The sequence below is a fragment of the Triticum urartu genome, unplaced genomic scaffold (genome assembly GCF_056163025.1).
Source record: "Triticum urartu cultivar PI428250 unplaced genomic scaffold, HENAU_Tu73 scaffold2, whole genome shotgun sequence".
Lineage (NCBI taxonomy): Eukaryota > Viridiplantae > Streptophyta > Magnoliopsida > Poales > Poaceae > Triticum > Triticum urartu.
Window position 1 is genome coordinate 3,666,541 of NW_028260368.1, and position 11,781 is coordinate 3,678,321.

An 11,781-nucleotide genomic window follows, 5' to 3' on the forward strand; every position below is an offset into this window, starting at 1 on the left:
AGAAGGAAAAGGATACAATTTGAGCTGAGCGGAAAATCCATATCTCTCTTATCCATTTAAAGCATATGGATTTAGAGTAGAGCATATGGATCAATCTATTTATAATTATAAGAATCGAATGTGTTTGTTTTTATGTTATTTTGTGAAGGAATGAAAACAATTCTATATAGAATGGGTTGGGAATTATGCCTAGATCCCGTGGAAATGGAAATTTCATTGATAAGACCTCCTCAATTGTAGCCAATATTTTATTGCGAATAATTCCGACAACCTCAGGAGAAAAAAAGGCATTTACTTATTATAGAGATGGTGCGATTTGACTCTTTTTTTTGCTTTTTTTTAGCCCTACCTATACCTCAGTCTTACGAAAAAGAGAGGGGGGTTGGCATAGAGAGAACCAAATTTGTAAAGCAAACAAACCCACGCTTCGGGAAGGTGAGGCGAACTAACAATTCCTTCCGTCGTGTATCCTCGATTGATGCGGCTTCAGATACTTCAATTGTAGATTTGAGTATTGAGCGAAAGGTTACACCTACAGGATATGGTATGGTATGGATTACAGGCCAATCCTACTCTATTAGTATCCGTAGGCAGCATAGGGGAGAAAAGCACTACACCTAGAAATAGGAATCAACAAGAGAAAAACTTTGTTAGAAATTACCCCTTTCCTGATCGGTATCAGGGCTGGGAAGAATGGTTGGGATAACAAACAACCATCAGGTTTGTACTTTGGATACCCCTATAACCATCAAAGATCGTTGAAGTAGCTAATTCCTCTAAATAGGAGGCGTTGAGAACAAAGAAATTATTGGAGCTATCGTTTTCCTCTAGCATTAATAGAATTCATTGGTGTTAAGAAAAACCTCTTGTGGGAAGGTTGGCTAGAGATTTCTTGGAAAAATACCAGCCCCTTTCGGTTCATAATGAGACGGGACTAATTCTATTTTGATTCTATAGATTATTTCGCTTAGTACTATTATGTACAGAAGGGAGGAGCCGTATGAGATGAAAACCTCATGTACGGTTTTGGAACGGAGATTTTTTGAATAGAATGAACGACCGTAACGGATGTTGGCTCAATCCGAAGGAAATTATGCGGAAGCTTTGCAAAATTATTATGAAGCTACGCGACTAGAAATCGATCCCTATGATCGAAGTTATATACTCTATAACATAGGCCTTATACACACAAGCAATGGAGAGCATACAAAGGCTTTGGAATATTATTTCCGGGCACTAGAACGAAACCCCTTCTTACCGCAAGCTTTTAATAATATGGCCGTGATCTGTCATTACGTGCGACTATCTCCACTATAGAAAGAAAAAAAAAAAAGAGAGGATCAAATTTTCTAGTAAATACTAGAAAAAAAGGGCTTTCTACATAGGGATCGTAAAAACAACGATTTTTCCCTATCAGCTGTAGGAAGGAAGGACACTTCACGAGAATCAAAAAACGAAGAAAGTATGGCCTATACTACTACTCTATGGATAAAGTTTCTCAAATTGATAGAGAAAGCACCGTAAAGATCAATTAGTGAGCGACTGGGTCGATACAACTAAAAAAAACTGCTTACTTATCCCATGATATGGGGCAAAATTTAGGAATCCGCTTATGTAATAGAGCCGATCCACTAAGGGATTAAGCAGCGGTGTAGTATCAGATCCCAAAGATAGTAAGTTCTTTTTTCTTTCTTATGGAAAAAAGTCTTTTTCAAGGATTCTATAGAGATTTCATATATGAAACCGGGATAGTTACCTCTCAGAAAATTTGAACGAAGGCTCTATATCTATCTATGCTTCATTCTTCTGAAGGTGGGAAAAAAGATCAAACTGATTATTGATAAAAATTAGGGTTTGAAACTTAGGTAATTAATTTCTTCTGCTTAACCCAAGAACAAATTGGATCGATTTTTGATAAATCGAATTCAGTTAAGATAGGGGAAATTCAGATAGCAATTTCTGAGCCGTATGAGGTAGGAAACTCTCAAGTACGGTTCTAAGGGAAGGAACTTCCTATTCCGACCGAGGAGAACAGGCCATTCTACAGGGTGATTCGGAAATTGCGGAAGCTTGGTTTGATCAAGCTGCTGAATATTGGAAACAAGCTATAGCGCTTACTCCGGGAAATTATATTGAAGCACAGAACTGGTTGAAGATTACGAAGCGCTTTGAATTTGAATAAGACCATGCTCCTTCTTTTTCATAAAATGGGTGGTTTGGTTGTTGATCCATTAATCAAATAAATTAGGTCGTAAGATCGAATCAAGAATTTCATTATATCCATTTCTTATACCTTCTATTTTATATGATATTTCATAAGAATAAACCATAGGGATAGGGTCTAGAATAGAAGTAATAAAGTGAATAAAAAGATGGGGGCAATCTAAATATTGCTAATATATTAGGACCATCTTATTAATAATTCTAATGAGTTATCTTGGAATTTAGAATCAAATAAAAAACCCTATATTATGCTCAAGGAAAGTAGATATAGATAGGAGCTTATGCCCTCAAAAAAAATACACTAGTTTCTTAAATTAAAAATAAAAAAGATTTTTTTCTTACGTCGAGAAATATTTGTTTTTCAAGATAAACAATGTCCGTTAGGCACCTAATCTTTATGTCATAATAGACCCGAACACTTGCCTCGGATTGACTTCAATATATAATTGCTCCAGTGAATAACTAAAAAAAAAATAGAAGGATGGTAGATAGTAAAGAAAAGAACTAATCACAATATCTATCTTTCAAAATCTATCTTTCAAAATCTATCTTTCAAAATATATATCTTTCAAAGATTCACTAAAAAGACAGTTGGCGGGTCTCTTTGTATGTCTTGTCCGGAAAGAGGAGGACTTAATGATTATTCGTTCGCCGGAACCAGAAGTAAAAATTGTTGTGGATAGGGATCCTGTAAAAACATCTTTTGAGGAATGGGCCAGACCCGGCCATTTCTCAAGAACACTAGCTAAGGGCCCTGATACTACCACTTGGATCTGGAACCTACATGCTGATGCTCACGATTTCGATAGTCATACTGGTGATTTGGAGGAGATTTCTCGAAAAGTCTTTAGTGCTCATTTCGGGCAACTTTCCATTATCTTTCTTTGGTTGAGTGGCATGTACTTTCATGGCGCCCGTTTTTCCAATTATGAAGCATGGCTAAGTGATCCTACTCACATTGGACCCAGTGCTCAGGTAGTTTGGCCTATAGTAGGGCAAGAAATATTGAATGGTGATGTAGGCGGGGGTTTCCGAGGAATCCAAATAACCTCTGGTTTTTTTCAGCTTTGGCGAGCATCTGGAATAACTAGTGAATTACAACTCTATTGTACTGCAATTGGTGCATTGATTTTTGCAGCGTTAATGCTTTTTGCTGGTTGGTTCCATTATCACAAAGCCGCTCCCAAATTGGCCTGGTTCCAAGATGTAGAATCCATGTTGAATCACCACTTAGCGGGATTATTAGGACTTGGGTCTCTTTCTTGGGCGGGGCACCAAATTCATGTATCTTTACCAATTAACCAATTTCTTGACGCTGGGGTGGATCCTAAAGAGATACCACTTCCTCATGAATTTATCTTGAATCGGGACCTTTTGGCTCAACTTTATCCTAGTTTTGCCGAAGGAGCAACCCCTTTTTTCACTTTAAATTGGTCCAAATACGCAGAATTTCTGACTTTTCGCGGAGGACTAGATCCAGTAACCGGTGGTCTCTGGCTGACCGATATTGCGCACCATCATTTAGCTATTGCTATTCTTTTCCTAATCGCAGGTCATATGTATAGGACCAATTGGGGTATTGGCCATGGACTTAAAGATATTTTGGAGGCTCACAAGGGCCCATTTACAGGACAAGGCCATAAGGGTCTTTATGAAATCTTAACAACGTCATGGCATGCTCAATTATCTCTTAACCTAGCTATGCTAGGCTCTACAACCATTGTTGTAGCTCATCATATGTATTCTATGCCTCCCTATCCATACCTAGCTACTGACTATGGTACACAACTTTCCTTGTTCACACACCACATGTGGATTGGCGGATTTCTAATAGTCGGTGCTGCTGCACATGCAGCAATTTTTATGGTAAGAGACTATGATCCAACTACTCGATACAACGATCTATTAGATCGCGTCCTTAGACACCGCGATGCAATCATATCCCACCTTAACTGGGTATGTATATTTCTAGGTTTTCACAGTTTTGGCTTGTACATTCATAATGATACCATGAGTGCTTTAGGCCGTCCACAAGATATGTTTTCGGATACTGCCATACAATTACAACCTATCTTTGCTCAATGGGTACAAAATATCCATGCTACTGCGCCTGGCGTAACAGCTCCTGGTGCAACAACAAGTACTAGCTTAACGTGGGGAGGCGGCGAGTTAGTAGCAGTAGGTGGCAAAGTGGCTTTGTTACCTATTCCATTAGGAACCGCAGATTTTTTAGTCCATCACATTCATGCATTTACCATACATGTGACTGTATTAATACTTTTGAAAGGTGTTTTATTTGCTCGGAGTTCCCGTTTGATACCCGATAAAGCAAATCTAGGTTTTCGCTTTCCTTGCGATGGGCCTGGCCGAGGGGGAACATGTCAAGTATCCGCCTGGGATCATGTTTTCTTAGGTTTATTCTGGATGTACAATGCAATTTCGGTAGTCATTTTCCATTTCAGTTGGAAAATGCAGTCGGATGTTTGGGGTACTATAAGTGATCAAGGGGTGGTAACTCATATTACAGGGGGAAACTTTGCACAGAGTTCCATTACGATTAATGGGTGGCTTCGAGATTTCTTGTGGGCACAGGCATCGCAAGTCATTCAGTCTTATGGTTCTTCATTATCTGCATATGGTCTTTTTTTCTTAGGTGCTCATTTTGTCTGGGCCTTCAGTTTAATGTTTTTATTCAGCGGCCGTGGTTATTGGCAAGAACTCATTGAATCTATCGTTTGGGCTCATAACAAATTAAAAGTTGCTCCTGCTACTCAGCCTAGAGCCTTGAGCATTATACAAGGACGCGCTGTAGGAGTAACCCATTACCTTCTGGGTGGAATTGCCACGACATGGGCATTCTTCTTAGCGAGAATTATTGCAGTAGGATAGTGGCTAGGAGGATTTGAAAGGCATTATGGAATTAAGATTTCCCAGGTTTAGCCAAGGCTTAGCTCAGGACCCCACTACTCGTCGTATTTGGTTTGGTATTGCTACCGCACATGATTTCGAAAGTCATGATGATATTACTGAAGAACGTCTTTATCAGAACATTTTTGCTTCTCACTTTGGGCAATTAGCAATAATCTTTCTATGGACGTCCGGAAATCTGTTTCATGTAGCTTGGCAAGGAAATTTTGAATCATGGATACAGGATCCTTTACACGTAAGACCTATTGCTCATGCGATTTGGGATCCTCATTTTGGTCAACCCGCTGTGGAAGCCTTTACTCGAGGAGGTGCTGCTGGTCCAGTGAATATTGCTTATTCTGGAGTTTATCAGTGGTGGTATACAATAGGATTACGCACCAATGAGGATCTTTATACTGGAGCTCTTTTTCTATTATTTCTTTCTACGCTGTCCTTAATAGCGGGTTGGTTACATCTACAACCCAAATGGAAACCAAGCCTTTCGTGGTTCAAAAACGCGGAATCTCGTCTCAATCATCATTTGTCAGGACTTTTCGGGGTAAGTTCTTTGGCTTGGACAGGACATTTAGTTCATGTTGCTATTCCCGCATCCAGGGGGGAGTACGTTCGATGGAATAATTTCTTAGATGTATTACCCTATCCCCAGGGGTTGGGACCCCTTTTGACGGGTCAATGGAATCTTTATGCCCAAAACCCTGATTCGAGTAATCATTTATTTGGTACCGCTCAAGGAGCGGGAACTGCCATTCTAACTCTTCTTGGGGGATTCCATCCACAAACACAAAGTTTGTGGCTGACCGATATGGCTCACCATCATTTAGCTATTGCATTTATTTTTCTCATTGCCGGTCACATGTATCGAACTAACTTCGGAATTGGGCACAGTATTAAAGATCTTTTAGAAGCGCATACTCCTCCGGGGGGTCGATTAGGGCGTGGGCATAAGGGCCTTTATGACACAATCAACAATTCGATTCATTTTCAGTTAGGTCTTGCTCTAGCTTCTTTAGGGGTTATTACTTCCTTAGTAGCTCAACATATGTACTCTTTACCTCCTTATGCATTCATAGCACAAGACTTTACTACTCAAGCTGCTTTATATACTCATCACCAATATATTGCAGGGTTCATCATGACAGGGGCTTTTGCTCATGGAGCTATTTTTTTCATTAGGGATTACAATCCGGAACAGAATGAGGATAATGTATTGGCAAGAATGTTAGACCATAAAGAAGCTATCATATCTCATTTAAGTTGGGCTAGCCTCTTTCTAGGATTCCATACCTTGGGCCTTTATGTTCATAACGACGTCATGCTTGCTTTTGGTACTCCAGAAAAGCAAATCTTGATCGAACCTATATTTGCCCAATGGATACAATCTGCTCATGGCAAGACGACATATGGGTTCGATATACTCTTATCTTCAACGAATGGCCCCGCTTTCAATGCGGGTCGAAGCCTATGGTTGCCCGGATGGTTGAATGCTGTTAATGAGAATAGTAATTCGCTTTTCTTAACAATAGGACCTGGGGATTTCTTGGTTCATCATGCTATTGCTCTAGGTTTGCATACAACTACATTGATTTTAGTAAAGGGCGCTTTAGATGCACGCGGTTCCAAATTAATGCCAGATAAAAAGGATTTTGGATATAGTTTTCCTTGTGACGGCCCAGGGCGCGGCGGTACTTGTGATATTTCTGCTTGGGACGCATTTTATTTGGCAGTTTTCTGGATGTTAAATACCATTGGGTGGGTTACTTTTTATTGGCATTGGAAACATATCACATTATGGCAGGGCAACGTTTCACAATTTAATGAATCCTCCACTTATTTGATGGGATGGTTAAGAGATTACCTATGGTTAAACTCTTCACAACTTATCAATGGATATAATCCTTTTGGGATGAATAGTTTATCGGTATGGGCGTGGATGTTCTTATTTGGACATCTTGTTTGGGCTACTGGATTTATGTTCTTAATTTCCTGGCGGGGGTATTGGCAGGAATTAATTGAGACTTTAGCATGGGCTCATGAACGCACACCTTTAGCTAATTTAATTCGCTGGAGAGATAAGCCCGTGGCTCTTTCCATTGTGCAAGCAAGATTGGTTGGATTAGCTCACTTTTCCGTGGGTTATATATTCACTTATGCAGCTTTCTTGATTGCCTCAACATCAGGCAAGTTTGGTTAATTTAGTTTGTTTTTTTGTACTGTATCAGCACCTAGTTCATTACTCTTGATAGAGAGGGAGGATCTGCCTTTTTAGATTTCTTTTTCTATTTATTTTTCCATCTAGGATTAGAACCGTATACTTGGTAATAATAGCAACGACACATTATGGCAAAAAAAAGTTTGATTCAGAGGGAGAAGAAGCGGCAGAAATTAGAACAGAAATATCATTTGATTCGTCAATCTTTAAAAAAAAAGATAAGAAGCAAAGTTTCTCCCTTGAGTTTGAGTGAAAAAACGAAAATGCGAGAAAAATTGCAATCCCTACCGCGTAATAGTGCACCTACACGCCTTCATCGACGTTGTTTTTTGACCGGAAGACCTAGAGCTAACTATCGACATTTTGGGCTATCCGGACACGTACTTCGAGAAATGGTTTATGAATGTTTGTTACCGGGTGCAACAAGATCCAGTTGGTAAGGATAAAATACCCTTTCGTATTTGTATGGATTTCTGGAATTGATAATCATAGAGGAGCCCTCTTTACCATTCTGTATAAATGGACTATTCTATTTGTATAGATATTGGTAGAGGGGCGTATCCAACCCTCTTTTATCCACTAGTTACCCCTCTTTAGTTTAAGAGTATAGAGCAGTTTGGTAGCTCATAAGGCTCATAACCTTGGGGTTGCGGGTTCGATTCCCACTACCGCCTCCATACTCCTTCTTTATGATATATGCATGATATAATATATACATCATGCATTTGTATCTGGATTTTTTGATTTCCTAAAAGAGTTTTGGTCTAACAGTTTTTTCTCGGAAGAAGCAAAAAAATAAAAGAAAGAATAAAATATGAAAGAAAAGCGTCCATTGTCTAATGGATAGGACAGAGGTCTTCTAAACCTTTGGTATAGGTTCAAATCCTATTGGACGCAATCTTATTTCTATCTATTCTTTAAATAACTATACTAAACTAAAAACAAAGAAAACTTTTTTGCATGATTCAAATGAAAAAGCTTTCTCAACGATTCCTATTCTACTAACAAGAGTAGACATGCAAAATTTATTTGTTACTGAAGAGAAAACCGTTCCAGCTGTTCCTGAATAGCTTCCTTCAAAAGGATTTCCGCTTGCTCGGTGAATGTCTTGCTAGAAGATATAATTTCTTGGAATTGAGGTTTAGTATCTTTTAGATGTTTACGTAACTCATCCAGAAATTTATTTACCTGTTCAATTTCTAACGAATCAAGATATCCTCTTGTTCCGGTATAAATAGTAGCTATCTGCTCTTCCACTGGGAGAGGATTTGCCTGGGATTGTTTAAGCAATTCCCTTAATCGTCGACCCCTTGCCAATTGATTCTGACTTGTTTTATCGAGAGCAGAGGCGAATTGTGCAAAGGCTTGTAACTCTGCGAATTGCGCTAGTTCCAATTTTGATTTGCCAGCTACTTGTTTCATGGCTTTAATTTGAGCCGCGGATCCTACTCTGGAAACAGAAATACCCACATTAATAGCGGGTCGAATTCCGGCATTGAATAGATCCGCAGATAAGAATATTTGTCCATCTGTAATGGAGATTACATTAGTAGGAATATAGGCGGAAACGTCTCCAGATTGAGTCTCAACTATTGGTAAAGCGGTCATACTTCCTTCGCCTAAAAGAGAATTTAATTTAGCGGCTCTTTCTAAAAGGCGTGAATGCAAATAAAAAACATCCCCTGGATAAGCCTCACGTCCGGGAGGTCTTCTTAATAGAAGGGACATTTGGCGATAAGCTTGTGCCTGTTTGGAGAGATCATCATAAATTATTAAAGTATGCCGTTCGCGGTACATAAAATACTCAGCCAGGGCTGCTCCCGTATAAGGAGCGAGGTATTGTAATGTAGCAGGTGAATCCGCCATTTCAGCTACTACAATAGTGTATTCCATGGCCCCCTCCTCATGGAAAGTAGTTACTACTTGAGCTACGGAGGATGCTCTTTGACCGATAGCTACATAAACACATATTACACCTTGCCCTTTTTGATTGAGAATTGTATCTGTGGCTACTGCTGTTTTGCCAGTCTGTCTGTCCCCAATAATTAACTCTCGCTGACCGCGCCCTATAGGGATCATCGAATCGATAGCAATAAGCCCTGTTTGAAGAGGTTCGTATACGGAACGCCTGGAAATTATACTTGGAGCAGGAGATTCAATTAAGCGAGATTCGGAAGCTATAATTTCGCCTTTCCCATCAATAGGTTTAGCCAGAGCATTTACAACACGACCCAAGTAAGCCTCACTCACGGGTATCTGAGCAATTCTTCCTGTTGCTTTTACAAAACTTCCCTCTTGTATCATCAACCCATCGCCCATTAATACAATCCCAACATTTTTGGATTCCAAATTCAGAGCAATACCCCTAGTACCTTCTGCAAATTCGACTAATTCACCTGACATTATTTCACCAAGACCTATAATACGAGCAATCCCATCCCCCACTTGAACTACGCGACCTATATTCTCAATCCCTACTTTCCTATTATATTGTTCAATACGTTCGCGGAGAATTTTATGAATTTCGTCGACTCGAAGGGTTGCCATTAGTGTTTCTTGACTCTTTTTTCGGAAGCAAGGGGAAAAATAATGCCTAAATTCTAAACGAAAGTAGAAGTTCAAGGCCTAATTAATTTAATTATTTCTTCCATTCCAGGGACCCGAGAATGCCAATATTAGCACGAATCGTACGGAAATGTAACTCGGTATTCAAACAACTATTCAGAGTTCCTAGAGCTCCTTGTACGGCCTGTTGGAAAACCCGCTGTCGGACCTGATTCATTGCCCTTTGTTTTTCAAAATAAAGGGTTTCGTTTTTAGACTTTTCCAATTGTTCCAAACTAATAGAAGTAGCATTAATCAAATTTGCTTTTTCTCGTTCTATCTCAGAGTATCCATTCATTCGATACTCATCCGCTTCTAGTTCGACTTTCTGTAATCGAATCCGAGCTTTTTCGAGTTGCTCAATGGTCCCTCTACGCAATTCTTCTGAATTTCGAATAGTACTCAAGATCCTCTGTTTTCGATTATCTAATAAATCTTTTAATGAAAGTAGATTATTTTGTAAGTTTACAACTTTTATGATCTCTTCCCGAACCAAACATGAATCTTTCGATTCATTTGGCTCTCACGCTCCTTTTTTTTTTTCTATAGCTATTTCCATATCTTTTTTTTAAGTAATGAGCCTATCCTCTATCTTCTTTTTTATGTTTATATTTCAATATACCGAAACCTATATAAGACTAGATAAATATTAAGAGGACTCTTCCGCCTAGATAAAAATATATCATGGTCAGCAAAGTTGTTTCTTTATTTTTATTTGCCCTCTAGTTAATAATTTCAATTTCATTAAGAAAAACTAACTAAATAAATGGAAAATGAAAATTAATAGAATTCTTTTTTATTTTTTTTTTCTTCAAATCCAAAAAATTTCTCTTTTTTATACATAGGTCGTCGATTCGGCATTGGTTAAAAAAGGGCAGGGTGCCCCCTTTTTTTTCTAGTAAATAGTTCAAACCATTTTATCGATATGAGTGTTCTATATCAGATAAATTTTACATTAGCTATTTCCCGTTTAAATTGGTACTAATACTAATATAGTTGTAGAAAGAGTACCTCTTTTTGCCTGGACTTCAAGCAGTTTAGCTTTAACCGTGTTAATGGTCTCACATTCTTGGTTTATAGAGAATCAAAGTTGATTTACCAATGAGTCGCGAAATGCTATGGTTCTTCCATATGATTTCTGAATTTATTCAGAAGTAATTCGTCGAGATCGTGCACCCTTTTCTTATTTATCCGAAAAATACTAAAAAATATTATAAAGTGCAGCCGGATAGATCCAATCTATTCTTGAAATAGACAACTCGCACACACTCCCTTTCCAAAAAAAATCAAAACACCAACCACTACAGTTAGATTTATTAGATTTGTTGCTAAAATATCGGTATTAAGCCCGAAACTGCCAGCGGATGGCCAGTGAGCTAAAAAAACGAAAGAATGGGTTACATTTTTCATATGCTCTCCTCTTATAGATAGGACGAACAAAGAACAAAGTTTTTCGATCACTTACTTCGCTCGCCCTTTTTTGATCGGTTTTTTTAATGCAAATAGATTCAATCTAGTAATTTCTTTTAGATTAAGTCTTACGTCTTGTTTGACCGGTGAAAGACTTCCTTTGTTGAAATGTTCTGTTCCCAAAATTCCTAAAATAAAAGGAAAAAACTTTCCACTTTCCTAAACTAAGGACGGGAAATAAGAAGGTGAGCATATCTTCTAAATTAATAATACTCAACTCAGCCCTTCCTAGAATGGGGTATTATCTGTCCCGATAAATAGATAATTCCAGGAGTAATAAATAGGAGTAAATTAAATAAAGTATTGATATAATTGGAATTGTGGAAGCAAATACCAATTTACTAAAA

The 11,781-nt window shown here is 38.5% G+C and overlaps 1 non-coding gene across 1 annotated transcript; it reads left to right on the forward strand.

Moving 5' to 3' along the window:
- The first annotated feature begins 8,185 nt into the window (after positions 1 to 8,185).
- On the forward strand, positions 8,186 to 8,257 carry TRNAR-UCU (transfer RNA arginine (anticodon UCU)). The gene has a single exon. It is a non-coding gene; the product is annotated as a tRNA-Arg (tRNA).
- The last annotated feature ends 3,524 nt before the right edge of the window (positions 8,258 to 11,781 follow it).